Raw genomic sequence first — 27,996 nt, forward strand, 5'->3', positions numbered from 1 at the left:
GTAGGAGTGTACAGCTTGATAGGGACGCAACTAAAGTTTGCAAGGCTTATCAAGTCGCTGACAGAGCTTTAATTTATTCAGTGCTGCCTAAATTACGAAATGAAAGTCGCAGGAACAATACTATTTGAAAGTGACTTTATTAGTGCAAACTCAAGCTGAACAGTCATTGTGTGATAAAGTCTAAATTAAATATCTCATTAATGAAGAAATTGCTATTCTGACCCTCAGTGCCTATAGTCTGTGGGTAATGTTATTAAATGATCAAATGCACATATTGCATGACCGGTTGGTTTGAATCTCATCTAAATTGTGTTGTATAAGGAAAATCACTTTAAATCGTCTATTAAACATTGAAATGGTCAAAATGTTGCTAAATCATTGACTACGTTTACATGCAGCCAATTTTCGGGTTATGGTCGGGTTAAGGTCACTATTCGGGTTTCTGAAACATTAGGAATAACCCGTTTACATGCGTGAGCAGAGAGAGTTTCTCCTGTATACATGGAATTGCAATATCCCGATGTAAACGGCGACGCACGGTTAGCGTCTGGACGTACGGACAACCTTAAGACGCAATATGCGTCATTTCCGATTCTTCTTCCTGTATCCAAAGACAACAACAACAACAGCAGCAGCACGCAGATAATGAATAGTTCGGGGCAGATAGCGATCGCCTTTGTTTGCGCTTTGGTGCTGGTACTGACCTCACTCCAAAAGTATGCTGTGCTGCGTCTCGCCATGTTTACTTCCGGTATACTGCACGCGGGTTTTTGTAAGCGGCGAGAAGTTCCTCTACTCAAAAGACCAAGATTCCTTGCGAATAGAACATGCGCAGAACACAAATCATTATGGGGATATGCCGATACGCGTTTACATGACCAAAAATTCGGGTTAGAAAAGGGGTACCCCAGGTATGATATCCCGGTTTTTAAAATCCGGGATATGAGCATATTCGGGTTTTTGCCGGTGTTTACATGGCCGTGTGTGACCGGGTTATTGCTAATAACCCGGTTTTGAACGGTTTATTGGCTGCATGTAAACGTAGTCACTGTTTACTTTTAATCTCCCAATATCATAAGGTTTGTGTGAGGGTTACTTTTAGGGGATTTTAGAGTTTAGCAAATACCTTCACATCCTTTCTTAGTTGACCTCACTAATATAATAAAACCAGGGTGTGTGCAGTGTTTGTAAATGCATCGCTATACATTTGGGACATCCGGTGTGTGTGTGTGTGTGTGTGTGTGTGTGTGTGTGTGTGTGTGTGTGTGTGTGTGTGTGTGTGTGTGTGTGTGTGTGTGTGTGTGTGTGTGTGTGTGTGTGTGTGTGTGTGTGTGTGTGTGTGTGTGTGTGTGTGTGTGTGTGTGAAAATGGATTTGTGTCATGGTGTGTTGTTTATATTTAAGCATGCATTTGGCCTCAGGATATGGGTCTCACTGACTGTCAGTATTTATCTCTCTTAGATCAGGACTAAAATACACTGATATTATCAGCTTCTGTCTGTGTGTGTGTTTGGAGTCTGATGTGATGTTAATCAGTGTGCAGTGCTTTGGCCCTCATATTCTGTAAAAAGCACTCAAAAACTCTCATTAGATCAGATTCATCCACTGCAATGATGCATGAGAACACAACAGGAACAATCATTTAGGGGAAAAACAATTATTTGAATCAATGATGTGAGTTTTGTGTGAATATGTGTATCATAGTTTGAGTTTGTGAGGATTTTGTGCCAAGGCTGACTTGACTTTCCTCACTCTTGCTTCCATGGGTAATGTGCTTGAATTTACACTTAGGCCTACTCCATCTCACACTCTTGTTCTGACTTTCCCAATGTCCTCGATGTGTTCTCTCTTCTGTGTGTTAACTGTGAAATATTGTTTTATCTTGGATTGTATCTCTCAGTTTATTTTAGTCCCCTAATTGACCCATAATCCCACTTTAATTAAGATCTGGGATTTAGTGGCAGCCTCAGTGCACTTTTGTGTCCAAACTCTAAGCTGATATGAAACCAGACCCTGGGGACGGTTCTGGTGTGAGAAGACATTTTAATGTTGACTAAATAATAATGCAATTATTTGAGACAAAAAGCTTAGATCACAGTTGAAAACTCACATGCAACTACGGTGTTGTGTTCAAGGTGACATGAATTATTTATGAATCACACTGATGAACAGAACTGTTAAAAGAAATTTCATGGTGCAACCGAATAAAATCATAAATCTGGAGGTCTGTTTTGATCTGTTCTCCCCAAGTGCCACGTGCTTAGAATAGCTAATGTTTGTTGTTCTGACGGTAGCCTGTAGGGGGCACTAGAGTGTTTTTGGAATGAGGCTAATGCTGTTTGCTGTAGTTCAGTTGCTGAGCCAATTTATTAAGACAAGGAGAGGGAGAACGGGAGAGAGAGGGAGTAAATAAATGGAACTGCCCCCGTTGCTCCAAGCCAAACATCAAAGTAATCAAGGAAAACAAGCTTTTTTTTTAATGGGATGGATCCAATTAGAATATTACTGCTCCATCGGATCCCTCCACTAGCAGAGAGATGGTTGCTCCTCGCTGGCCTCCTCCATTAATGCTAATAACCTCTTCTTCATGTGCACAGCATACTGTACATGTGATGGGCATAAGACTTCAATTTAAGCCAATTTGTTAAGTCAGACCCCATTTTTACTATGTACTGATCAATCCCATTCAGACTGAAGAACCTTTAATTGCAAATAACCCATTAGAGATATGCATTAGACATTGGTATATCATTAATATTTGGTCTGTTTGTTATCATGTCATCCTATCATGTTTAATTTGCCCTCAGGTTAAATTCAATTCAATCTATGTTGGTTATAAATTCACAATAAAAAAAATTACTCTTTAAACTAACTTAATAAAATTATGGACAGTGGTTCCACACAATCAAATTATTTTGAATCTATGTAAGCTCCTTGTGTTGTGACAACACAACTGAATGAGAGAGAATCTATGTGAAATAGCAATGTCCAAACAAATCAATGGAATTGCTTCCCTGTAACTTAAATCGGTTAAGATTATTGAACATGCTATAGTTTTTTTTAAAAACTAAAAAGTATGTAAATAAAAGTATGTAGGATTTCTAGACTATAGCTAGATATTAGCTAATAATAGCACTTATTAGCATTTAAATGTTAAGATTCATATGCATTTTCAGCAAGATGACTAAGACTTTATCTGAATCAGTCCACATCCTAACCAAATGCTCCCACAATGGTAAGCCACTAATTTAAATGGTTGTAATAATTGCAATGTAATTGAACATTAAACACAATTACACACTATAAAGTCTTCCCCTTTCCTAATTTTCTCAAAAACACATAAAATATCACTTAATTTCAACATTTATTCTCTCTTAATTCAGCTATATGCAAAGCATGCTGGGAACAAACAAGCACCGCCCAGTTTCAGTTAATGCAACACAAATCATTCATGTAATCCAACCCAAACGGATTAAGTAAACTTTAATTTTACATATTTAAGCAGATTGAACACAATCAAATTAAGTTTGGACAAAATGTATAGCAACTGTGTTGCTTAATTTGAAGCAATTTGAACAATATTTTTTTTTCATTGCAATATATTTAAAGCATTCCAGAAAAGACTTTCCGAAATACTAACATAAATGAAAAACTTTGCCTTTAGATTAACTTTATATTTTCTCTGAGGCCATGCACCTTGCCACCTTCTTCACAAGCCATCTTCATCCAATACGTTGGAAATCGTCACATCCGGATTTTTTTGAATCGCGAAATTAAACCCTTTACATTAGTTTAACGATTGATAATTAAGTATAGTGGAAAATTATACAGGTTAAGTTAATTAAACGCAAAACTATAGTGTTTTGGTGGTAAAAGAAAACAGTGCCACAAAACAATTTTTTTGAGTGCAGTGAGACTCAAAGACGTCACACGTAGCAGCAGGGAATGATTCAGCCTTTTTCAGGTGTGCTACTTTTACTCGCACTCCTTCATTACTGCATTTACTCTCTGTTACTCATTTATTTGTTCTTTATCGTGTCATAGTGTTATTATTTCCGCTCATTCTCATTCTATTGCTCTCTTTCCTCATAGGTATGTGGTAACTGTCACAGTAAAACTCGAATGATCCCAGTGGGACTCTACAGTATTCAGGAAGCCAAAGATACTTGCTTTATTTCTAATTCACAGCTGTTAATTTTTATAATTTGCGTTTCTTTTTTTGTCTTTGGAGAAAATTAAGTATTACCTGAGAAATCCCTTTAACCCCTCTAAACTGAGCTGTCAGTCAGACAAATAGGTGATCTAGAGTATTTAGGATCTCTGAGGAAGTTAATTTGTCATGGAGAAAAGTGAGTGCATGATTCAGCTGAGAGTCCTATATGTGTATACCAGCAGGGATCATTCCTTATCTTGATGATTACCAACAGATAAGGAAGGAGTATTGTGTCTTTATACAGTATTTATACCTTCATATATCAGATATTTAATTCCTTTTCAGAAGAATTGTCACACACTCACACTCATCGTTTGGTACATTTTCTGTCTTCTGCCATAGCCCTTCATGCAATGTCGTGTGTTTGACTATATGTGATGAATGTGTGTCAGTACCTCCTGGATTTCAAAGCCCACTAAAATACTCTATAAATTAACAAAAACAGACATGTTGTAGCCTGTTAAAGGGGTCATATGATGGTACATGCACTTTTTCAAGTTGATTGTACTGAAATGTGTGTTGGCAGTGCCTGTACACAACCATCATATAATAATAAAAATCCATCCAGTGTTTTTGTTTTAATCTCCTTATGTGTTTTTCCCAGTCTCAAATCGAGCCGTTCGACCATGTGACGTCACACGGTCGGACGCCCCTCCCACGATTGTTGATTGACAGCAGTGTTTCAACATAGACTCGCCCTGAGCGAGCTGTCATCATTGTCCGCTATTGTTGATACGCTGGAGCAGAATGGCGTCTAAGCGATTGTGGTGTTCTGTTCTTGGGTGTAATAATGAACACAGCAGTCATTTTGATGTTCCTAAATCCGAACCGCTAAAGACACAGTGGCTGAGTTTTGTTTTCAAAAGGAATATTCCCCACAAGCAACGTCACTGCTTTCATGTTTGCGCGATTCGCGAATCTTTTCTCACCACCAGACTGCTTTATAAACGAGGGTCAGTGTAAAGCTGGTTTTGCTAAGAAGCTGCTCCTGAAAAAAGAATCGGTACCAACTATATTCATGTCCCTGCTGCACCTCCAGAAAAGTGTAACATTTTATTAACCTTTATATTAATCTTTGCAAATCGCTTGCACTCTTCACAATGAATGCGGCTAAGGTTTACACTCAGGGTACATTACGGCATGTTTTCTATGTACGACGTTCTCAATATAATTCATAATCCCACGTTTATAATGAACAACGCATTATGGTTATTGTGTTATTACAAACTGAGTACGTATACATCAGTAAACACATAGCGTTCGTACGTCTCACTAAGTTACTCTAACGTTACCCTGCCAGTACATACAAAGATAGATCAAAGTGACATTATGTTAACCAACCATTCAGAAACGTCCTGTTCGAGCCTTAATTGTCGAACTTATTTGCAGCCGTCATCTTGTTCCGGGTCCGACTCCGGTTCAAACTGATACGGTTGCACAGATGTGTCCTTAGAGACTCCCGCTGCCATTCTCTCTCCAAAATATACCCTCAACTGTTGTCAAGGCAACACTCCACGTGCGTTGTCAAAACGCCTCAAATAAAACAGAGGGGCGGAGTGAGAAAAGCTCATTATCATTTAAAGGCATATGCACTGAAACGGCGTCCTGAAAACAGAGTTGTTTTTGACCAGGTAAAATGAGTGTTTTCTTACAATACTAATGATAATTTTTAATTAAAGTATATCACAAACTTTTCATTTAGACCCTAAAGAATCAAATTAACGTGTATGAAAATGGCATTATATGACCCCTTTAAAACAAATAAATGTCTAATACCGAATCTGTGAGAAAATCATAATGTGAGGTCTTTTCTGTGCAAAACTGGAAGGTTAAATTTCCAAATGGTGTAACCTGGCAACAGAGTGCCTCTATCGGACTGAATTATGGGCCATTTGACTGCGTCTCATCATCACACTCTTTTCTGCCCTGTTTTAATTCAGCATCTGCCATTTTACTATAATTTCCTGAATCACCACTATTGACCCATTTAGAACCTGGATAGCAGACTAAAGGAGGTTACTGCAAAAATATATGTTGTCAGTCACAGTTTTTAGAAATCAGATTCTGCACAGGCTGTATGGTTGTGTGTGTGTGTTTTAAATTGATGTTTGATTATGAGTGCAATTTTAATTTCAGTAATGATGACTGAAATTACATTATGATGAATTACATAGGGATTCACATGTACCATATCGGTTATCGGTTGATATGATTACAGATTAATTTTATTTATTTGTGTCAATTGATATGGATATTGAAATATATCTGTTGATATTGTAAATTTAATTGTGCATGCTCATTTCCACCTATTTTTACATTTAGATTACCATGAACAGTCATCTAACACTCATGCAAAGTTAATACTGTACATTAACTTACCTACTGCGCATTTTAATGATGCCTAAATTCACTTGTAGCATTTAAAACAATATATATTTTTTGTGTTTTAACTTTTGAATAAATAGTATTTATATGTGGTATATATCAGTTATCTGCCATTATGTTAAAATGATAATAATTTTAACAATGGCAGATAACTGATATATACCATATATAAATAATATTTACTTATCAGTATTTGGCAGAATTTTAACATCAGTGTGCATTCCTAGCATAAATCATTATCAATGTTAGGCCTCATTACAATATTTCTGACATACATTTCTTACCATACAAGCACACCCAGTTTATTCACTAAATAAACTATTCACCATCATGTTATACCTTTAAATGTGTTATAACTTTAAATGTTCTTTGAAAAGCTATTCACCATTGAAACAGTTCTTAAGTCATAGTGATAACTATGACTTATGCAAAACCTGCAACAGAGAAAATTTGTCATAACTACTGCTGAAGGTGATTCAGATCACAGGGGTCTTTCAAACATTGTGTCTGACACTGGGGAAATTACACCTCTTTCATCATCACTTTAAGAACTCTTCACAGCTGAGAAGGTGGGCTGATGTGACTTAACATAATTTGAATAATGCCATTCATAGAAATACTCAGATCGATGAATTATTAATAAGGTCTGGAACAACAGCATATCCAAGCACTCTCTTTCTTTTCTGTCTGTTCTATCTCTTCTTTTTTCTGTTTCTTTTTGCTTTTCTGTTTTTTCTCTTTAAATACTTGTGACTCTCAGTATACCAATATTACTTTTTTTATTCACATGAACTTAAAACATTTGATACAACATAACTGTAAATAATCTAGTCATATATGCCTTATTTAATCTCTTTCCTTTTCAGATGTAGTATTGAGATTAGTTGGTATTCAGGAAAGTTTTAGGTTGAAGTTTTTAGAAGACTAAATCAATAATTTAAGCTGTGTAAAAGAGATTCGCATGTGATCTGTGTTGTTAATAATTTATTCAGTCATGAAGGGTACTATCTGTTAAAGTAAAAACAAGATACGGCTCTGCAAGTGTGATCGAAGAATTCATATTTTGCTTGTAGGAACATCAGTATATTTCTGACTCGGTAGCAGCAGGGGTGAAACAATCACAGCTTTCACACCGATCCCAAAATCTGCACCAAGGTGGAGGCTAAATATCCATATCAGAGAAGAAAGGCAATTAAAATGTGTGTCTTCTGTTACACTGAACAGCCACATTTTAAAAACACCATGAAATATCCCTCTCAGTTGAACCCTGGGAAAAATTCCCAAATGATGCACATTTCTCAACATACGACAGTATGTTTAGGCAGGAGCGGATTTAGTGGTTTAGGGGCCCTAGGCAAGGAAACGAGTTGGGTCTGTCCTTCTCAAATCAACTTATTTACCTGGGTTTACTTTGTACAGCTTGCACAGAAGTGTTCTCGTTCTTTGTAGTTAATTTTGTTTGAGACAGTGAGCAGTTATGCTGGTTGGTACAGGCCTGATTGTCTTCAGTGGTCCCTATGGTAGCTGTCTACATTTGTCCAGTGTTAAGTCTGCCCTTGTGTTCAGGATCTTGAAGAAAATCTATTATCTTGTAGAGCTATACTTATGCCACACAACTAAGCATATTTAGAAAAACACTGAATGTAGTTGTTGGGGATGTATGACATAGGCTACATCATTAATACCATTGGCAGGCACGTGCAGAGGGAGGCTTTGGCCCTGCCCTTTTTCAAAATTAATCAAAAGTGCCCCTCTGAAACAAATATCAATGATAATATTGTGGTCAATAAAACAAAATGCATTTGATTGTAATTAACATGACAACGTGTAGGCCTACACATGGCCACGGGAACTAGGGGTGCTGAGGGTGCTGCAGCACCCCCTGACGACAGCTGTTTCACTACATTGGAATTTAAGATGACATGTCACATGACTTTAAATAACTTTTTGTTTTTCAACATGTTTTTTAAGAACAACTTCTACCTTTATAAAATTACTCTAAAGAGTATTTCATTTTTATTTGTTGTCGAATATGGGTTTATGACTTTAAAAGAAATTAATATATCATAAGGCAAAAGTCGATCTCGCATGGAGTGAGTGACGTGACACTGGTTGAGGACCAGCATTTTCAGAACTGATTTGACACTCATTAAAGGGGAACTTGGCAACTATTTCAACTTAATAAAACCGTTTAGAAATCATTTGGATGGTTAAATAACCTGTTCTGGTGAAAATGGAAAACCAACCTTGCAACATGGGGACTAACGTCCCGGTAAGTTGGAAATAGGAAGTCTCGTGAGAAGCGAGAACGAGCGAGAAACACAAACTGCTTTATGGGAATTCGACATAATTCTATGATACTGTGTAAGATGTATTACCCACCTCGGGAGACATAGCTCCACACGATAAAGTTGGCCGGTCCCCCGTTCCACTGCCCGCGTTTGGCATCTTGCGTTTTCGCTTTGAAATATTATGCTTTCTATGTGAACCGGCACTCCTGAGTGAGTAGCCTATCATAAGGTAAGATGCAGATTTGTGTGCTGTTCTTTTTAAAATTTATCATGCGTTCAGAGCGTTCTCACATAACTCTGTTCTCATTCATTTGTATGTTCATCTTTTTGTTTGGGTTGTTTAATATTAGGATTTTGTTTAAAAACCAATATCAAACCCCGCCCATTAAGCCCTGTCCCCAGCACGCCCCATGTTCCCGCGGCTATGGGCCTACAAAGGCTATTTTTACGAAGGCTATCTGTCAGTCTGAGGCGTCGTTGCCATAACACATTGCTATCGGTTGCGTGACTTGCGTGTGTCTTGCTTCGGACTTGACTGACGGGGTCAGTCTCTGTTTTCGAGGGTTTAAAACTCCGGGGTAGTGTGGACGGCATCCGTAACCGAAGCAAAAGTTATGCGTTTTAAAACGAAAATGCACTAGTAGCCTAGTATTCAAGTCATTTATTTAGCCTATCTATATATTGATCCACCGTTTACCATTTGATCAAACTATCATAGATGATTAAATGAAGCCCTGGCGCCACCTACAGGCATATTATGTAAAGTGTAGGCTGACAACAACACGAGAAATGGTGACGTGAAAGGACTTTATTATTTTAACATTTTTGATAATTATGCAGCAATAGCATATAATAGTAGAGTACTACTGGTCAAAAATATGGACCCCTTACTACGTTTTATGTTTTTTAAAGAAGTATCTTATGAGCACAAATCCTGCATTTACTTGATCAAAAATACAGAAAAAAAATATTAAGTTAAAATAATGGTTTTCTATTGTAATATACTTTAAAATATAATTTATATGCTGATTTATTATCAATGTTTGAAACAGTTGTCCTGCTTAATGTTTTTTTGGAACCTGTGATACTTTTTTTCAGGATTCATCGATGAATAAAAAGTTAAAAAGAACAGCATTTAATTAAAATAGAAAGTCTATACTATCACTTTTTTTAATCAATTTAGCACATCTTTGCTGAATAAAAGTATTAATTTCTTTCAAAAAAAAGAAAGAAAGAAAGAAAGAAAGAAAGGAAAGAAAGAAAGAAAGAAAGAAAGAAAGAAAGAAAATTAATGACCCCAAACCTTTGAACGGTAGTGTATATGGTACAAAAGATTTCTATTTTAAGTAAATGCTGTTCTTTTTTAACTTTTTTAACTCAGAATCCTGAAAAAAAGTATAAAATGTTATAAGTATTTTAAAATAGAAAGCCACTATTTTAAAATTGTAGTAATAGTTCACAATATTACAGTTTTTTTTCTGTATTTTAGACCAAATAAATGCAGCCTTGATGAGCATAAGAAACTTCTTTCAAAAACATTAAAAATAGTAATGTTTGCAAACCTTTGACTAGTACTTTATATATATGCACCTTTTTTTACATTTAAGCCCCTGCCCCTGAGGAACTCTCTGCATGTCCCTGCATGTTGGTTATTGGCCGATATTGCATTTTTAAAACATTTATTGAACATTATTTTTTTTATTTGTGCATGCTCATTGTTACATTTAAAATACATTTGCTCTCATCTAACACTCTTAAAGTTAATCTTAGTTCACCTAAAAATGAAAATAATTTACTTTCATGTCGTTCCAAACCATGTGACTTTTAGTTTTATTGTTCATAAAAAACTAAAAAATAAAATAAAAAAAACTTTGTGTAAATAGTGTCAAATGAACCTAAATGTTCTAATTAAAATTTTAGATAAACTTTCTAATATTAATAAACCTATAGAAACAAATAAACTTTACATAAGATACATATAAAGTTACTATACTTTTTTTTCCAACAATGTTTTTTTATTGATTTTCCAATAAAACAATCAGTAACCAAATAACAAAAATTATATCACCAAAAGGAAAATAAGTTACAAAAACATTCCAAATATGTTGATCAAAGCAGCAGTATTTAAAATAAAACAAAACAGAACAAAAATATGTCACACTCAAAACATTAATACATGCACCCTCTTATTTCTTAAGGAAATCAATTAAAGGTGCCCACATCTCTTTAAATTGCTGTGCTTTACCTCTTGTAATGTACGTTAACTTTTCTAAAGAAAGACACATTGCCATCTCCTTGATCCAAGAGTGTGCAGAAGATATTTCAGTCTCTTTCCAACTCAAAGCAACCTCCTAGCCTGCAGGAGGCCAAAGTCGATAAGAATCCTCTGATTGTTATTGATAGAAAGATGATCTGGGTATATCCCCAGAATGCAAAGTTTTGCAATGCACGGTATTTGAGTTTTTGTGATGTTACTTAGAGTACAGACAACCATTTTCCAAAAGGTTACCAATTTAGGGCACTCCCATACACAGTGAATTAAAGTTCCCTTTCGAAGGGAACTCAACAATACGTCATCGACGTTATGGGGAACGCCTCAGGCGTGACAGGTGTCTGAAATCACTATCAAATCACGTCAATCACATTGACCGGCGACAGCCCGTGAATCATTAGCGTGAATGATTAACGTGCGACCTGGAAGTATATAAGGGCGCCTTGCAAACATGACAAATCATCTCATCGTCTTCAGGGACTGTTTTGTATGAAACGCTACTCAAGTTACGAGCAAAAGGTAAGATGAAACGCACAGCAAAAGCAGATTGTTTTCGTAAGTGTGCCGACCCGTGTCCGAGATTTCTGACACCGGCTGACACACACGAGCTGTGCGTTTTTTGTCTGGGAGAAGAGCACGCACGGGAGGTTCTCGAGGGAACCCTCTGTGCGAATTGCGAGCGTTTTTCTCTTAAAACGCTCCGCTCTCGTCTGGCCCTCTTCTCGAGTGAAGGGGGCTCAGCATCTGTTCCTCATGGTGCAGGTCCCGCTCGTGCTGAGGCCGAGCGGCGACTTGCATCATGGGGTTCTCAGATGGAGCTCGTTGATCGCCTTGAGAGGGCTGTAAACCTCTCAGATGATTCAACGGCTGACGAGGGCGAGCTGCAGGTCGATGAGGAAGATTTTTCACCGACTGTGCCTGCAGCTGAGGCTCTTCAGGACGCGCAGGAGATGGTTGAGGAGGTTTATGATCAGGAAGATCCTGAACCTCTTCAGCCATCCTGCCCCGTGTATGCTGAGCTGGTGGAGGTTATGGAGCGCGCTGCTGGCAGGCTGCGGTTGCCTTGGCAGCGGGCTAGAGGAGGGACCGCTCGCGGAAGGCTCGATGATCGGTTTCTCCCCGGCCGTACACCACCAGCTCGGGTGAGCCTTCCATTCCTTCCTGATCTGCACATGGAGATCGAGAAGGCATGGAAGAACCCATACTCTGCCCGTATTCACCAACATCAGCGGGCCAGTTTCGCTGATGTTGAGGGGATCAGAGAGCATGGGTACGTGTCAATGCCGCCCATTGACGAGACGTTTGCGAACTATCTCGTGTCTGGGCGGGCAGCGACACTGAAAGCTCCAACCCTGCCATCCAAGCCGCTGAAAACATCGGCTCGTTTGAATGGCAGAGCATACACGGCAGCAGGTCAGGCCGGTGCTGCACTCCATACCATGGCAGTGTTGCAGGCGTACCAGTCCGACCTGCTGGGGGATCTCGACCAGGGGGCAGGGATGTCCCCTGAGGCGGTGGCTGAGCTGCGCCGCACCACAGATCTGGCTATCCGGGCTACCAAGCAAACCGCTGCCGCGATCGGTCAGTCGATGGCGGCGATGGTGGCCACGGAGAGGCATCTGTGGTTAAACCTAGCTGACATCGGGGAGAAAGAAAAGACCTTTCTCCTCGATTCGCCAGTTTCGCCTTCCGAACTCTTTGGCACCTCTGTAGAAGAGGTGGTGGGGAAGTTCAGGGAGGCGAAGGCGCGCTCATCAGCATTTAGGACATGTATACCGCTGAGATCCGCGTCCGCACCCAGGCAGGCGGGAGAGCCTGGCCCTTCACGGTCTGAGGACCGTAGGCAGGGCCAGCGAGCCAGTGTCGCCTCTCGTGCGCCCCCTCCCTCGAGGAGCAGGTCGCAGAGGAGGCGTGACTCCCGCAACAGAAGAGATTTGAGGGAGGTTATCCAGAACAAACGCTCACAGCGTCGGTAGTGGATAACCTCCCCGGAGGGTCACGAAATCTGCCCTCTCTCTTCTGACCCCCAGGCGTTCATTACATCAGGCCTGGGGATGGGCCTATGATGAGAACTATGTTCTGATGGCCCACCTGGGCCTGGTTGGTGGAAACGCTCCTTTCAGGCATGTAAAGTGGCGGTTCCCAGGTTCGTAAAGAACTGTCTGGCGAATCTTCGCCTTGCACGCCGCAGGTGAGCTGCTGGTCTTCTCAAAGAGTATTTTTTGTGATTAAAAAATAACATATTTCTCTTTACAGACCTCGTTCCCTGTATAGAGTTATGGGGCCATGTCAAGGTAATAAGGTTAGAGAACTTTATTGGATTATCAGGGCCCTGAAGTTCCCCGGTAGGTGGCCAGAACGATAACTATGTTAGCCTTCGGGCTGTTAGCCACCTCAGGGTAGAGTAGTTGGTCTCTCTCTTAAACAATTTTATTTAGAGTGTTGACTGATGCTAGAGCTTCAGATAGATCTTAAGTCCGGCCCACGGGACCGTTTGACTTTCCTGAGTATTTCGCCCTTTGAGTTCTGTTTGGGTTTCATTAGGCTGAGCGATTCTGCAGCCTTTTGTATCAAATAATACAGATTTTATTCCTTATTAGGCTGTGGCTCCTCTGAGCCCTCAGATAGATCTATGCTTACAGGTTGGCCCTCACCAGGGCCGCCTCTGTAGCTGGCTTAGGCTGTGCCAGGGATATTAGAGGCGTTCTGCTAAAATTAGCATTTCTTCCTCTGACCCTTCACTTTGTGAATGTAGGTTTTTGGCATCCCTGTATCAGCCTCCTCCCATGGGAGTCGTTAGGCCAAGGCCCGCCCCCTTCTCTGCATTCTGGGGTGACTAGAGTAATGCAGCGTGGTGCAGAGGATGGTTTATAAGGATACGGTAGGCCTCAGTTAGGCCTCCGTGGTATATAAGTCCTTTTGAGCAGGGTCAGGCCGTCTTTCGCTTCACGAAGAAGACTGAGTCTCCTGCCCGACCCTGCCGTGCAGAACTGGCCTACGGATTTAGGCCGCCAGTATGGGCTTCACTTACCTCGCTGAGCTACTGCTCGAGCGCCGGGTTGTAGGTGGGTGGCTTTCATTCAAGCCCCACTCCCCTAGGTTGGGCACAGATACATTTCTGTCACCCCTAGAGCCGCTGGCAGGCCCGCCCCCTGGTAACCTCAGGGTGAGGTGTGAGTATTCCCCTGTGATTCAGGGTAGGTCTGAGTACTTCACTCCCAGTTCTGTTTATCCTACCTCGCACCACTATGGCTCGGGTCGAGTATGAGGTAAGCCTTCACTTCTTCTTTGGTCGAAGTACGCTCCCCTGTAGCCAGAGCATTGCCCTGAGCTGACGCCCATGCATAGATGGTAGGCCCCTGACTAACTGGGGCCTCCGTTGAGGCAGAGTGGCGTATGTTGTACTCCCCTTGTTTTTTAGGGTGCTAAGCTCTCTTGCTGAGTACACTGCCATGGGCAATGTGATTAGGTACCAGGATGCTGTAGGCGCTGTGTAAACAGCTTATCTGCCAACGAAGGCTGCGCCATTAGGTAGTAGGCCTCAGCAGGCCTCCTTGTATGAGCAGCTCCCAAGAGGGCGCTATAGGCTACTTCTCGAGAGAATTGTTTGGCCTTGGTGGTTCGGGCAGTTGACTCACCGGTGGGTAGTAGGCCTTAGACAGGCCTCCTCGGAGGTGAGTCCCAACATTGTGGGACATACTTTATAGCCAGGGGTGCACATAAGTTTTTCAGTGAGTTACTCAGGTGAGTACCAGGAGATGGTGTTTGGTACTCACCCCATATGTAGCCTGGTCTTAATAAGTGCAGTCCTCCTCAGTGTAGAAGCTGTCAATCATGATGTCACATTCCCGGTTTTATAGCATCAAATAACTAACTAAAGACCAAACTTATTTTAAAAAACGAACACTTAAATTTACATCAGCGTGAATAAAACTACCTAAAATGACAGAAAACATCTTTGGAAATAATTATTTTGAAGTGTAATTTGATTGTTTAGTTTCCATCGCGTTCATTAGACTTCATGGTGAGGATTTTGAACAACTCACTGTCAGCGGTATTTTTTAAGTCAAAAATAGTCGATCTCCGAATGCAACTTAACAGGGAGGAGAGTAAAGATGGAAAGCTCCTAAAGCTTAGTTCCATTAAAAATTCACGGATAATTTGTTGTTTTGTCATAAGTGAAAAACAATATTGACCTTGTATTTGAAAAAGGATCCTCATAAGAAACAATACTAAAATTCAGAGTCAGTTCATTCGCATTCGGAGATCGACTATTTTTGACTGACAAAATGCCGGTGTTACTGTTCCGGCGGACACAGCTACAGTGAGTTGTTCAAAATCTTTCTTTTTAGTAAACTCTGTGTACACAAACAATGTTCTCAATGCTGGAGTTCATGTCCCCTGGTGATACTTTGAGCAAAGTTTCATGTTGTGTCGAGCCTTCTTAGTGTTTTAAAAATAGCGATTTTTGTTGCTATCATATACGTGCCCCTAGCTCTCCGAAAACGAAAATACGGTCAAACTTAAAAGTGGCGTTTCCATTCTAATTATGCTTTAAAACGAAAGTTTGCCTCGGGTAGATTAACAAAAAGACCCTAGGTTGCATTTTGGCGACAGTTACGCAAAGGCGCGTAGTAACAGAAGTGGCATTACGCATTCCTGATTTATGTCGCGCATGCGTACCTGCGTACCAGTTATGTGCACCCCTGTTTATAGCTGCTGCAGGTAGCTAGCCGTACTAGGCCTCCTGTGGGTGGGCCCAATAGTTACGTTGGTGTAGTATGGTTCCCAACAGTGTTCCTTTGTAGGAATTGACTTGCTATTAGCTGGTAGGCCCAACCGGGCCTCCCTGATAGGCGAGTCCCCAGCTGGTTGGCCTTAACAGGCCGCCTCGGAACTGTCACCCGAACTCAGCTACCAGTTGCTATCAGGTAGTAGGCCACTCAGGCCTCCCTGAAGGTGATTTCCCATTTAAGATGGTTATCAGGTAGTAGGCCTCACCCGGCCTCCCTGAAGGCGAATCACCACCTACATTGGCTATCAGGTAGTAGGCCTCACCAGGCCTCCCTGGAGACAAGCCCAAGGACAGACAACTGAACAGCTAGCCTGACTTTCTATCGGGTAGCAGAAAATGCTCCCAGATATTATGGCTGTCAGGTAGTAGGCCTCACCAGGCCTCCCTGAGGGTGAGTTCCCACATGCTGTGATTATCAGGTAGTAGGCTCCTCCAGGCCTCCTTGAATGAGAACGGTCAGGTAGTAGGCCTCACCAGGCCTCTCTGACGGTGAGTTTCCACAGGTTGTGGTTATCAGGTAGTAGGCTCCCCCAGGCCTCCCTGAGTGAGTACGGTCAGGTAGTAGGCCTCACCAGGCCTCCCTGAGGGTCCCCACATACTGTGGTTATCAGGTTGTAGGAGGGTTCAGGAAGCTAGTGGCCTCTTGCTATCATTTCAGCTGGCCTTATCAGGCAGCTGCTGAAGGCGAGCTTGCGCCCTGGCTCGACTAAAGTGTTCATTCTCTGCTACTGGTTCCCTCTCGGAACCTCTTTCCTGCCTACAGCCTGGTTTTGCCTACCAGGGGGACCATATGCTCCCCTCATTGAGGGTCACTGTGAGCACGCGGACTCCTGAGTCTGGTCAGACGGTTGTAGGCCTCTCGTGAGGCATCCCAGTTAGATCAGCCCTTAGGCCTTCACAGGCCTCCTCAGTGTTTGTAACACAAGCACTGGGTAGATCCATGGATCGAGTAGAGAAACTCCCCTCGCTGGTAAGGGTTGGAAAGCACTTGCTGAGTCATACTCTCCGGGATATCCCGTCTCTGAGATCCGGGCCGAGTGGTTCACTGCCAGCTTCGCAGTCCCTCGGGTTGGATGCCTTACTTAAGGCAAGTGTCCAGAGGCTCTGTCTTCGAAAAGACAGGAAGTGGCCAGACTAAGTGTCTATGCTCTGACGCCAGGTCAGGCCGTCCTGGTGGCACTTCGGGGTGAGTACGTTCCCCTGAATAGTGACTGGCTGGGGTTCCTTCGGGTTCCCTAGCCACATTCCCTAGAAGGGACCCCTTCTAATTGAAGTTGTGGTCCTAGGCCTTTGAGCAGGCCCAGGTAGGCCTTTTCATTTAACCATGTTTATGGAGGTTTTCCTGTGAGGCTTATAGCTTAGGCTATGACCGTAGGGAATGCTGTCACTGACAGCCTAGTGTGACCTGACGGTGAGTGGTTCTACCGTTTCATTTGAAATTGCTGGTTCTGACAGTTGTCACTGCCTTTGGGCATGCACTCCCCTCAGCATGGCGGAGTGGGTATTTCGTTCCCCATAACGTCGATGACGTATTGTTGAGTTCCCTTCGAAAGGGAACGTCTCAGGTTACGAATGTAACCTCTGTTCCCTGAGAACAGGGAACGAGACAATACGTCTCCCTGCCATGCCTCGGGGCTTGCCTGCCGTACAGTCCCTTCAGACGATAAGGTGATTTGTCATGTTTGCAAGGCGCCCTTATATACTTCCAGGTCGCACGTTAACCCTCTGGGGTCTGAGGTGTTTTTGGGGTCCTTGAGATGTTTTGACATGCCCTGACATTTGTGCTTATTTCAGCTACTTAAAACATACCATTTGCCAACATATAAATTTGCTGTATTCAGCACAAACTCTGCTACAATAATATTTGAGCAAAATGTATGTACATGTTTGCATTTTATAGAAAAAAAATATTATGCGTGGTTAGTACGTTTTGGGGAAAAAAATGTCACCGCAATAAGGCCATTTAACACATACTGAATAGTTGTCCACAAGACTTTTGAGTTACTATTCTTGTAGGCTAGAATTTTTACTTCAAAATGAAGTGAAAATCATTCTGACCACTCTTTCACAAACAACAATATAATTATTTAAATTTCTTACGTCAGTTTTTGGTCAGCACTGCTGTATGCGTGGAAGTGTGAATGGCCATGAATATTAATGTGATTTACACCTGGGTGGGAAGACAAGACACTCCCCCAATGGCCCATCAAGGTGCTGTGAGGCAGCCTGAACTAAGAATGATTCACTGATGAATAAAAAGTTAAAAAGAACAGCATTTATTCAAAATAGAAATCTTTCCTAAGAACGTAAAGACTTAAAGTCATTACTAACACTTAACACATCCTTTCAAAAAAACAAACATAAAAAGACCAAACTTGTTTTTTTTATATATATAAAAAAGTGGACTGCCTGTTGCTTGCCTGCTTGTTTGCCTTGGCTCTCTTCGGAACTGGTGGATGGACGTGTTCATTGTCACATCTGTTATAAAAAAGAAAAAAGCATCAGCATGCTGATAACACAATCAAATAAACTGTATTATTATCATTATCAATCACTAATTGCCATGGATAATTTTTTTTGTTGTAATTTCACACAAGAATAGGTAGCCTACTTTTACATTATGACGATGTAAACACAATTAGGCTAAATTTCATCTGTAAAATATTACGTCTGTGCACTTACTCAGTATGATTCTCGATGATGCAAACACATTCCTAAAAAAAAAAACTAAAAAAAAACTGTTAGCATACATTATCCAAAGTAAACTGATGGACAATTAATGGGTATGGATGCACAGTATGTATATATCTGTTGATGGGCCATGGGACGGAGAAATATCTGTTGATGGGCCATATAGACCGCACGCATTTAGTGATAGGCCTACACGCAATGAACGGATCGTTCGCGAACGACACATCACTACATTTCAAACATTTACACCTGTATTCAGTTATTTACGCATGATATAGTGTCATAGGCTAACCAAAACTGAACATTTAATTATATAAAAAATATATTGTATTTAGACCTCTTTTACCGGAGCCTGAAATATATTTCTCGTTATATAACCTAAGCAGTTATTCGCAAACAAAATAGGCTACATTACGCATAAGGCACTATTTTAGCATAAGTAGTGTCATAGGCTAACCAAAACTCAACATTTTTATATAAAAAATATATTGTATTTAGAGAGTATCACATATTTTACCGGAGGCTGAAATGTATTTCACGAAATCAATAGGCTATACCTAAACATGCAGTTATTCGCAAACAAAATACATAACGCATAAGGCAGTATTTTAGCATGATAATCAGTGTCATAAGCTAATCAAAACTATATATTTAATATACAAATATGTTTAGAGAGTAATATCACATTAAAAAAGTTTACACGAGCGAATGTTAGGGATATTGTGAGGCAATCTTTTCTGTAAGATGTCAAAAGCTATAGGCAAAATATAGTCTGAAAATTCATTTGAGCTCTATACGATCAGAAAAGAAATTATAAAACACTAAACAACTTACTCTGAACTTGTAGGCCTATCCTCGGCGCGGGATCAATTCGTTCTTCAAAATGCAGCCGTTCCTCATCCGAGTTATAGGCTAATCTTCCTCTGAGGAAAAGTGAATTCTTCCTCGCTCTCCAGAATCATCTGAAGAGCCTCTTTGTCGGAGTACCGTGCCATCCTCAAAACGCAATGAATCTATCAGTGAAGAAACTTTGTGTTTTTATGCCATTGATCGCTGGGCGTGTGCTATGCATAACGTTAGATCACCTATTTACCATGTGAAAAGCGCTAGGGGCGTGGCGGCCTCGGCTCATTAAAAATAATGAAGGGAGAACGAAAAAACTGTACCTCTCCTTGGTTTCAAACGAATGACATAAACTGGAAATATTTTTTTTTTTAATAAATTACTTCATTTAAAAGAAGAGAATACAAGCTTTAAAAAGACACATGTCTCGTGGTTCTGTGATAAATATTGACTTAGTTACAGTTCATTTTTCAGACGCGTTTCAGAATGCACTTCACTGACAGAGAGAACGCAGAACGCGCATCATGTTTATTTTTCTTTATTAGGCGAAAAGCACAACACTTTGTTTTTATTGTGAGGTTTCACAAAAAAAATACAAACTTAACAGGATCGAATGATGTACAACACTTATATGTAAGATCAAAATCAACAGAGTAATTTGAGTCTCTTTTGCACTGATAAGGAAAAAAGTGAGCTGGTCGCCGGCGAGACCGCCGACCCCAGAGGGTTAATCATTCACGCTAATGATTCACGGGCTGTCGCCGGTCAATGTGATTGACGTGATTTGATAGTGATTTCAGACACCTGTCACGCCTGAGGCGTTCCCCATAACGTCGATGACGTATTGTCTCGTTCCCTGTTCTCAGGGAACAGAGGTTACATTCGTAACCTGAGACGTTCCCTTCTCAATTAAAGGTGCCCTAGAATGTGAAATTGAATTTATCTTGGCATTGTTAAATAACAAGAGTTCAGTACATGGACATGACATACAGTGAGTCTCAAACACCATTGTTTTCTCCTTCTTACTTAAATATCGTTTTTGAAAAACACCCCTGAAAAATAGGCGAATCTCCACATAACACCGACTGTGACGCAACAGTCGGGATCATTAATATGTACGACTCCAAGAATTTGCATATGCCAGCCCACGTTCAATGCCAGGCAGAACTTTCTGATGTGTAATTGTTCAAGTTCAGACAGGTAATCTTTCTCTCAAAATCGTTCAATACTGTTTATGCATCAGTAAGTCAAGCCAGTGACTAAAATATCAACTTCACATCGTTTCTTTTAGTAGGATGAAAAAAAAAACGTATTTAAATTGTGAATAAATTAAATAAAAAAGCGATCAAAGAACAATCTTTCCACAGCGCGAGTTTATCTGGACACTTGCCAAACTCGTTATGACTTCAATGACGCACGTTACACTGCACAACGAAGCTCTTACTGTATTCACATGATCGTGTTTGCATTGGTGAAAGCATTAGAGAGAGTGCAGAAACTGCATTGCAATGATAAGATCTTTATGCTCGCGATCAACAGACTGTGATCTGCTTGCTCAATGCTCAGTCATTACGGCAACATTGTATGTGATGGGAATAGATCTAAATACTTTAAAAACATCTCACGATTCGTTAATCTCGATAGCTGTAATAGTAAAAACGTATAATAGCTGTAGTAAAATTATTCGAGAGAGTTTCACATGTAATACATAGCTATTTCATATGCAAGCATGTCAGCCAATCACAGCAGAGGCCGGTTACACACAGCAGACACGCCCCTTCAAACAGAGCGTTCAAATCAGAGGCTAAAATCAGGCTAGGAAAAATGCCTTTTATTTCTAAATGATGACTATTTTTGATCTAAAAAACATACTAACATTATAAGGGCAACCCAGGAAACATTATGAAATAATATAAAAAACCATTCTAGGGCACCTTTAAACATTTCAGACATGTGTCTGGAATGTCCGGGGACCATTTGTTAAGCATTTCAGGGGTTATGTCCTCCTCAACCATTTATGTTGCAATAGCTTCATTCTTGTATTAATCGTTTGTATTTGAGCTTTTAAGCATGCTTTTGACCACTCAGTTTCCTCGATATCTTCTTTAATATCCAAACTCCAAGCCCTCATTCTATCTTTACTGGATTCCTTACCATATGAGATAAGTGCAGCATATAATATAGAAATTTGGGATTTCCCATGTCCATGCTTTATCATAATATTCTCCAAACAGGACAGTGGTGGCTCCCGAAGGGCATCACAATGCTTTGATGAAATAAAATGTATCAATTGTAAGTACTTAAAAAAATGTTTTTGAGGAATTGAATATTTCAGACTCAGGTCATTAAATGTTAACAAAATGCCTTTGTCATATAAATCTCCAATTTTTTGCACACCTCTCCCAGCCCAAACCTTAAAACCACCGTCTGCCCTGCCCGGAGTGAACTGATCCTCCAAATAGGAGAGAACTGAGAAATAGAAGGTGTATCACCAATATGTTTGTGAGCTTTGAACCATATATCAATAGTATTCTTTAGGAAAGGATTTGTTGTTTGTTTTTTTAAGGTATTTGGATCTGATGAATATAAGTATAATCTTAATGGGAGCTTAGATATTGTTTGTTCAATAGAAACCCAGGCTGGAGGAGACCGTGTGAAATAAAACATAGCGCATCGAAGCTGAGCGGCCCAGTAGTACCACTGTAAACTCGGCATCTGTAAACCACCCCTGTCATATGGAAGATACAGTAGTCTAAGCCTAAAGCCCTTTAAGTCTAGATTGTCTATTGTTCCAGATAAACCTACAAAGAATCTTGTTAATTTCCTTAAAAAATGTTTTGGCAGTGGGAGTGACTGAAACAGGTATAACAATTTCGGCAGAGTTACCATCTTAATCAAATTAATTCGGCCAATCATTGATATGGGCATTGCTGTCCATTTCTCAATTGATTCACGTACTTCACCCATTAGCGGATCATAATTTGCTTTAACAATTTTATTAATTTGGGGGTTAATCTTAACTCCAAGATATGTAAATCCTTCTCTTCCATTAAAAAATGGCGATCTTATGACTGGGTTACTCCTTTCCTCCTTGTTTAGAAAGAGTATGGAAGATTTTGTGTCATTAATATTATATCCCGAAAACTTACCAAACCTATTAATTAATTGTAATATTGCTGGTATGCTAGTTGATAATTTGGACAAGAAATGTATCACATCATCAGCGTATAGCGATATTCTATGTTCTTGGTCTCCAATAGTAATTCCTGACAGATTTGCTTCATTTCGAATAGATATGGCTAGCGGCTCAATGGCCAGAACAAACAATAATGGGGACAGAGGGCAGCCCTGACGGGTTGATCTTTCTAGGGTTATTTGGCTTAATAAATTGTTATTAGTCTTTATACATGCCACAGGTCCAGTGTATAGTAACTGTATACATTTTAAAAAACTTTCCCCCAATTCCATATCTCGGCAATACATTGAACAAATAGGGCCACGCTATTCTATCAAATGCCTGTCTTGCATCTAAAGACAATAGTCCATTGTCTCTGGCATTATTATTACAGTGAATTATATTAAGGACTCGTCAAATGTTATGAAAGTCCTGACGGCTCCTTACAAATCCATTCTGATCATTATGCACTAAAAAAGGGACGTGTGGGTCTAGTCTTTTAGCAAGAACTTTGCATAATATTTTTGTGTCCACTCCCATGAGACTAATTGGCATGTATGATGAACAATCAGTTGATGCTTTACCAGGTTTTAAAATAAGAGTTATTGTAGCAAGTCTTAAAGTTGGAGGTAGGTTACCAATATCAAATGATTCATTAAACATATTCAACAGCGGAGTATACAACTGCTTCTGAAAATTTTTGTAAAATTCTATAGGCAAGCCATCAGGCCCAGGAACTTTACCTGAATTTACGCTTTTTATAGCTTGCAATAATTCTTGTTCAGTTATATCATTATCCAATTCCTTCCTGACCTCCTCAGTGAGTACTTGAAATTGAAGATGGTCAAGAAAAGCATCTCGATCCACAAAGTCGGCAGAAGATTCTGATCTATACAATGATTGATAAAAGTCTTTGAATGCATTATTAAAGGGTTAGTTCACCCAAAAATGAAAATTATGTCATTAATGACTCACCCTCATGTCGTTCCAAGCCCGTAAGACCTCCGTTCATCTTCGGAACACAGTTTAAGATATTTTAGATTTAGTCCGAGAGTTCCCTTTCGAGGGAACTCTCGCTGCGTCGGAAATCGACACATTGGGGAACGCCTTCGGCATGAAGCGTCTGAAGTCAACTATTCAATCTCGATTGGCGTAGCCTAATCACGTTACTCGTGACGTCGCATGTGACGGAGAGCGGAAGCTATAAAGGGACACCGGAACAAAGCAGCGTCAGCTTCTGGTCTTCAGCAAGCTTTCTGTGTCAACCTGTTTGTCTTATTTGGTGTTGTCTGTCACTCTGAAATATATATATATCATGGCGAACACTAAGGAGAAACTATTCAGTCAGTGTGCGTCCCCTTGCCCGCGTTATTTAAGCGAGGGTGTGTATCAAACACCCTCACACCCTACACACACTCACTCTGTGTAGTTTGTCTGGGAGTGGAGCATGCACAGGCAGCGCTCGAGGGCGCTGTCTGTGCAAACTGTTTTTTATATGAAAGAGCTCCGCTCGCGTTTGAGCCTGTTCAATCAAATAGATCAGGCTCGCGATTCCAGTGCATCAGGTCTCGAAGCAGCGCACCGCTTGTATGCATGGGATTCGCACGTGGGGCTGGCATATAATACTGAGACGGTTGCGACCCTTTCTCAGTGTTTATTTACCAGCTCCACTGGTCTCGCGCACGGTTCGGAAGCCCGCGCTGCGGCTTCTTCCGACCGTGTTAAAGACCCGGTGTTTGATTTATCTGGCTCCGAGGAGTTAGATATTCTCAACACAGGTTCGCCATTTTCCTGTTATAAAAAAAAAAAAAAAAGAGTTGCTGGAGGTTGTAACGAGGGCAGTGGCTAAATTAAATGTTGAATGGCCATTTAATAAGCAGGAAGCGACTAAGAAAAATAAAATGAATGAGCGCTTCCTGCAGACCCAGTCACAATCTTCGTGTCAGAGCCTTCCCTTTTTCACTGATCTCCATACTGAGGTGTCGAGATCGTGGAAAAATCCATGTTCATCTTAATTATTTTCCCCCATGTATATATTTACATCTATTAGGGAATCTAATAAGAATGGTTAGGAGGTGATATGCCTCGGGTAGAGGAATATTTTGCGAAATATTTTCTCCCCGACATTGCGTCACCCCTGATAGCTCAGACACTTCCCTCCAAATCTCGTACTTCGAATTTGTTAGGGAAAGCATATATGGCGGTGGGTCAAGCCAGTGCATGCCTACACACGATGGGGTTAATACAGGCATACCAGGCTGACCTCCTCAAAGAGGTGGATGATAACTGGGAGGTCTCACTCAACAGTACTACTGAATTTCGTAGAGTGGTTGACTTATCTCTCTGTATTATTAAAGAGACGGCCCGTGCCATTGGCCGTTCTATGGCAGCACTAGTCGTCTCAGAGAGACATTTATGGCTAAATCGCTTGGGGATCGGGGAGAAGGACAGGGCCTTCCTTCTCGATGCCCCCCTTTCGCCTTCTTGCCTTTTTGGCGACGCGACAAGAACCGTTGTTGAGAGGCTTCAGAAGGCAGAGCGACAAGCAGATATCCCCAGTTGTCAGTCCAGGTCTCATGGGGTTGCTGCCAGGGGGCAACCTCATGGGACAGCCGCCAGCTCCTCATATTTTTTGAGAAGGTTGCCTCTCGTGCCCCCCCATATAAGGCTTGGGGCCAGAGGAGACATTCTCGCACAAAGTCCTCCATACCGAAGACAGGTCTGAGGACTGTCTCTCGGGTTAAGATGGTCCTGACCAAGAGGTCTTGTCGTAACACGCGGACCCTTATGGGCGTTCCCCCAGGAGGGCGAGTACAAGAGTCTCGCCCCCTTATGCAGCCCTTAGGAAATCGATGTTTGCTTCCCGCCGCTGATGGCGCCTCAGGACACATCGGCTTCCAGCGAACACAAATGGCAGTGTCCGCCCGGAGACGTTGCGGCCCTGTCGAGTTCGCCGCCTCTCAGGAGGTCTGTAGAGAGCATATTTCGGTTAGTTCCTGCCAGTTAGCTGCTTCAGGTCACCGAAGCCGTTTGAAAATTTATAGCCGAGGCCAGTCTCGAGGGACTGGTCCCCATAATGGCATATCTAGACACCCTGAAGGGTCTTCAAAATACAGCCTAGGGGGTCCTGCTTATAGTGGATCTAATATAAAAAATATTAACTACTAGGGGTGGTTCACATGTTGGCCAGCCCCGAGCAGGGTCGGTTCTTGGAACAGGAAGTCTAGTCCCTCTTAACACAGGAGACCTCAACGTGGGCTCTTCTTTGTTTACGGGAGCCTGGGTTCTACAGCCGGCACTTCATAGTTCCTGTGAAGGGAGGGGGAGTTAGGCCTGGGTTTGGATCTCAGGGTACTGGATCAACCTCCGAGGGGGTTTAGATTCAAGATACCGAATGTCAGTCAAACCAGCTCCGAGGACTGGTCTGTCGTGATAGATCCACAAGCTCCTTAACTCCTCGTTCCCTTCTAACCCCATCACAGGAAGTTTCCGAGATTCGCTTTTGGGGGGAAAAGCTTATCAATATACGGTTCTTCCTTTCGGCCTAGCCTTATCTCCTCGCACCTTTACTAATGTATGGATGCTGCCCTTGCTCCATTGAGACTTCAGGGGATCCGTATTCTAAATCATATTGATGACTGGCTCGTTCTGGCTCAGTCAGAAGAACTGGCGATTCAACATTGAGATGTTGTTTTGCGTCATTTGAAGTGCTTGGGGTTGACACTCAATGTGAAGAAAAGTTCCTTAACTCCTCTACAGAGGACTACGTTCCTGGGAGTAGAGTAGGACTCAGTCATGATGCAGGCACAATTGTCTCCTGTTCGTATAAATACTAATTTAACCACAATAAAGAGTATTAGGTTAGGCCAGGCCATCGTTGTCAAACACTTTCAAAGAGTTTTTGGGCCTCATGGCTGCAGCTTCCATCGTAATTCCTTTTGGTCTGCTCCGCATGAGGGCCTTACAGTGGTGGCTCAGGACCACGGGGTTTCTCCGCTGGCGAACCCCTTTCGCATGATCAGAGTTACGCGCAGATGCCTTCGTGCTCTTGTCATGTGGAAGAAACCATGGTTCCTGTCTCAAGGCCCGGCTTCGGGAGCACCATGTCAGAGAAAAACTTTGACTTCAGATGCGTCCCGCACGGGTTGGGGTGCGGTTATGGAGGACCGTTACACCCGAGGTACTTGGAAGGACCATCATCTCTCATGGCATATTAATCGCTTGGAGATGTTGGCTGTATCCTTTGCCCTGTGGCACTTCCTTGTAGACCTCAGAGGCCATCATGTTCTCATTAGGACTTACAATATGTCGGTGGTCTCTTATATCAACCGCCAAGGAGGCCTGAAGTCACGCCCTCTTTCTAGACTGGCGCATCAGATTCTTCTATGGTCCCAGGATAAATTTATCTCTGTTAGATCTATTTATATTCCTGGGGTTGATAATGTGAGAGCAGATATCCTGTCGAGGCAGGGTCTGAGGCCCGGGGAATGGCGGCTCCACCCTGAAGTAGTTGAGCTTATATGGAGAGAGTTTGGCCGAGCGGAGGTTGACCTGTTCGCTTCTCATGAGAACACTCATTGCCCGCTCTGGTACTCTCTCTCACATCCAGCTCCTTTGGGCCTAGATGCCATGGTACAGATGTGGCTGAGGTCACGTCTGTACGCTTTCCCCCCGATCGCTCTGCTCCATGGGGTTCTGGAAAGGGTCAGGAGGTATGGCTTGAGTTTACTCCTTGTAGCTCCGTACTGGCCGAATTCGGTTCTCGGGCCCTTTAAGTCTCCTGGAGAGTCCTCCCTGGTGAGTCCCTATTAGGAGAGATCTTCTTTCCCAGGCCTATGGTACAATATTTTATCCACGGCCGGAGTTATGGAGACTATGGGTCTGGCCCCTGAGGGGGATCAACCCATAAATAGGTTGCCCTTTCCATCGAGGTGGTTAGGTCATCCATTCTAGAACCCCACTCTACTAGGAACTAAATATTTTTAAGAGGTTAGGTACGGCATTGAACCCAGTTAAATACTGCCCACTGGCTTCAGTACTGGCGTTCCATCCTGTTCTCTAACGGGACCTCCTGTTCATGCTTAGGGCCTCTGTGGCGGCCTTAGTGCCCTCCGCAAGCTTCTAAGGGTGAGCTCGTAGGGACATTCCCACTAAAAAACTCCATGTTCCTGTAGATTGGAGGATGAATCCTGTCATCTAGCCTATTGGCATCAGGCTGACGGGTTATCCCTGGCACCCGTCATGTCCTGGGGATGAGTTATATGAGAATACATATAAGAATCTTGAGTCTGCTTCCTGTTCGTCCTACTCCCTGGAAGAGCGGTGGCATTGC

The sequence above is a fragment of the Rhinichthys klamathensis genome, unplaced genomic scaffold (assembly GCF_029890125.1).
Source record: "Rhinichthys klamathensis goyatoka isolate OS25496 unplaced genomic scaffold, OSU_Roscu_1.1 h1tg000232l_1, whole genome shotgun sequence".
Lineage (NCBI taxonomy): Eukaryota > Metazoa > Chordata > Actinopteri > Cypriniformes > Leuciscidae > Rhinichthys > Rhinichthys klamathensis.